This window comes from Puma concolor, chromosome D1, assembly GCF_028749965.1.
Source record: "Puma concolor isolate L17-30 chromosome D1, mPumCon1.1.hap2, whole genome shotgun sequence".
In the NCBI taxonomy this organism is placed as follows: Eukaryota; Metazoa; Chordata; class Mammalia; order Carnivora; family Felidae; genus Puma; species Puma concolor.
The window spans coordinates 28,450,228-28,453,759 of NC_141676.1; the positions used below are offsets into that span (position 1 = coordinate 28,450,228).

Below are 3,532 nucleotides of genomic sequence, written 5' to 3' on the forward strand. Positions count from 1 at the left end.
CTATGACACATGGATGTTTTAAATTTTGATTTAGGCCAACTTATCCATTTTTACCTTTGTTGCCTTTGCTTTTGGTTCCATTATCTGCCAGTTCCAATATCATGAAGCTTTCCCTCTACATTTTCTCATAAAAGTTTATTCGTTTTGGCTCTTCATTCAGGTCTTTGGTCTACTTCGAGTTGATTTTTTTAATATGTTGCAGGGTAGGGATCCAACTTCATTCCTTTGCATGTGAATATTCAGTTTTCCCATCACCATTTGTTGAAAAGATTGTCTTTTCCTCATTTAATAGTGTTGGCACCCTTGTTGAAAATCATATGACCATATATCATAGGGTTTATTTATAGGTTCTCTATACTATTCCATTGGGCTACTTGTCTGCCTTTATGCCAGTACCACCCTGTTTTGATTAATGTAGATTTGTAATAAGTTTTGAAATCAGGAAGTGTGAAACCTCCAGCTTTGTTCTTTGTTCAAATTGTGTTAGCTATTTGGTATCCCTTAAGATTTTGTTTGAATTTTATGGCAACTTTTCTATTTCTGCAAAAAAATGCCCCTGATGTTTTCATAAGGATTGTATTATATCTCTATCAATTTTGATAGTATTGACATTTCAACAATATTACATCTTCCAATCCTGAACACAAGATGTTTTTCTGTTTATTTGTGTCTTTTGAAATTTCTTTCAGCAGGGCCACCTGGGTGACTCAGTCAGTTGAGTGTCGGATTTCGACTCAGGTCATGATCTCATGGTTCATGAGTTTGAGCCCCATGTTGGACTCCAGCTAACTGCTCTCAGTCTCTCAGTGCAGAACCCACTTTGGATCCTTTGTCCCCCCCGTCTCTTTCTCTCTGCCCCTCACCTGCTTCCACTCTCTCCAAAATAAATATTTTTAAAAAATTGCTTTTAGCAATGTTTTATAGCTACTATTTTTTTTTCACACATTATGGAATCTTTTCCTATGTTATTAAATATTCTTTGTGTGGATGTGCTATAGTTAATTTAATCAGTACCATATTTTGAATGCTTGTTTCCAAGTTTTCTGATTATAAATAATGTTTCCATCAACAATTTTTTCGAAATATATATCTCATCATTTCCCTAGGACACTACACTTGATCTTAGCCAAAAGGCCGAGAAGCGATCATCGTTTCCCTAGGATAAACTGTTGAGTCAAGAACATGAAAACATTATTGGCACATGTTGCCAAATCACTCCTCAGCAGTGCAGTACCAATGCATGGTCTTACTTTGAATGTCAGCCAGCTGTTCCTTCTCCCCCATCCAGGGCTGCTGAGTGCTGTAGAGTGCCTACAGAGTACTTCTTCTGGCAGAGCTGCCTCTACTATACTAACACTGTATTTTACCCTCTCCAAACTATTTGCCAATCAAAATGGTGGTAATAGGCATCCCTTATTTTAATTTGTGTTTAATTAATGGTGAGGTAGAGCTTTTCATTTCAGACCTCAAAAGAGTGAGAATTTTATTTATTCATTTATTCATGCATTTGTTTAACTAGTGCTTATTGAACACTTACTAAATGCCAGTACTGTATTTGGTTCCAGCATGATACAAATATGAAATAAGGTCAGACCCTGCCCTGGGGTTCATAGCAAGTCACCCTAGAATGAATGGCAAAGCAAGGCCTCATCTGAGAATACGTGTCTGGGGTGGGAATGAAGGTGTTGGGGGAGATCAGGGAGTCGTTACCATAAACACCTAATTAACAAATAGAAGATATGCTGCTCTAGCTTATATCCCTATAACAGGGAAGTGAATATATAGTTCTGATAGTCTGAGGGTGGGATGGAGAAGGGAAGGGGAAGGGGAAAGGGTAGAGAACATAAAGAATATCTAGGAGCTAAGAATCTTCCTAAGTCACAAGCTTTATCTCAAACATTCATGAGTATTTTGTACTCTATTCCACATGAGGCTAATATGAGGTCCCCTCAAGGAGCTGCTGAATAATGGCCCCCTTTTTAAGTTCCCATACAAACAATTGGAACAAAGGCTCACCTGGAGGGGAAAGAGAAACAGAGTATACTAGCATGACTGGAACATGGAAGGGAAGGACACTATTAAGTGAGGGTTGACAGACTTCCAGGCCAGTCTTAACCACCCACATCAGACTCCCAGGGAGAGTGACCTGGAATAAAGACCCAATCAAACAAAACAGTTGCTGCCCCCTTGAAACTCTCCAGGAAACTGGAACTAGAGTCCATCCTGCTTTATGACCTAGTAACAGAGGGTGGGGAAGGGGTACACACTTGTGCCACCTCAGCCAGGCTACCCTGGGAAAGCCAGAGGCCATGGAAATGAGGCACGGAAGGTGGCAGGGGAAGATACTTTCAGAGAGAGGTTGAGGAAAGGCAAATACCACCAGCAAGGCAGCTCAGTAGAGTTCCTGGAACCAGAATTTAGGGGATTTCCAGGGGATGGAGGTAAGGGTAGGGGCTGAAGTTCTAGCATATCATTGTTGAGCCCTGAGCCAGGAGCCATAGTTTTCCAATGCATTCCCAGTGGGGGGGGGGGGGGGGGGGTGTAGTGAACAGGGAGGGGTAAGACCAAGAGTTGGAACTGTTTACAACTGCCACTTGATGGCTGCATGACCAGGGACAAGTGGCTTAATCTCTATGAGCTTGTTTCCTTATTTGTAAAATAGTGATAGATTTTTGTAAAATAATTATTATATTGAGGAAAAAATGTATGGGAAGTTTTGAGTGCCACTGTCTTGATATAATAAAACCATACATAAGGGGCACCTGGGTGGCTCAATCAATTAATCTTCTGGCTCTTGATTTCAGCTCAGGCCATGATCTCACAGTGAGATTGAGACCCGCATTGGGCTCTCCACTGAGTGTGGAGCCTGCTTGGGATTCTCTCTCTCTGCCCCTCCCCACTTGTGCTCATTCTCTCTCTCTCAAAATAAATAAATATTTTTAAAATAAATAAATAAATACATACATACATACATAATAATGACATTTTCTTTAAAGCTCTGGTTCTCAAAGCAGGTGAAACTTCTCCAGGAGCATTTTGGCTTCTGAGGGAGAATCTTCAGATATCATAATGATTAGAAGCACTGCTGGGATTTAATGGACAGTTGTCAGGGATGTTATCCACTCCAAAGAATTATTCTGGGTCCCTCACAACTGTGATGTCTCTCCAGATATATCAGTGAAAAACCTGTTCATAATTACCTGAGCCTACAACCTACCTTCATTTTTTTCATATAAATACCATTTCCCCCAAATTCCAACATACTGAATTTTCTAGAAATACACCTTGTATTTCTAGAATGAAGGAAAGCTGTATTTTGGTTTGTTTGGAATTTTGCAGAGTATTTTTCATCATTTCAGAAAAGAACCACTGATAGCCACAGTTCTCTCAATATTCAAGTCACCAGTTCAACGCAACTCTAGAAGTCTGCACTTATAGCTATTAATTACTTGCAAGATTCTAGGCACGGGTGCAAACATCCAACTGCCTCCGCATCCCATAATGTAGTCAAGCCTGAGCACTGATATATTGA

The 3,532-nt window shown here is 40.1% G+C and overlaps 1 pseudogene; it reads right to left on the bottom strand.

The window, feature by feature from the left end:
* Positions 1–1,054: 1,054 nt before the first annotated feature.
* Positions 1,055–1,146, bottom strand: LOC112866258 (U2 spliceosomal RNA; annotated as a pseudogene).
* Positions 1,147–3,532: the final 2,386 nt, after the last annotated feature.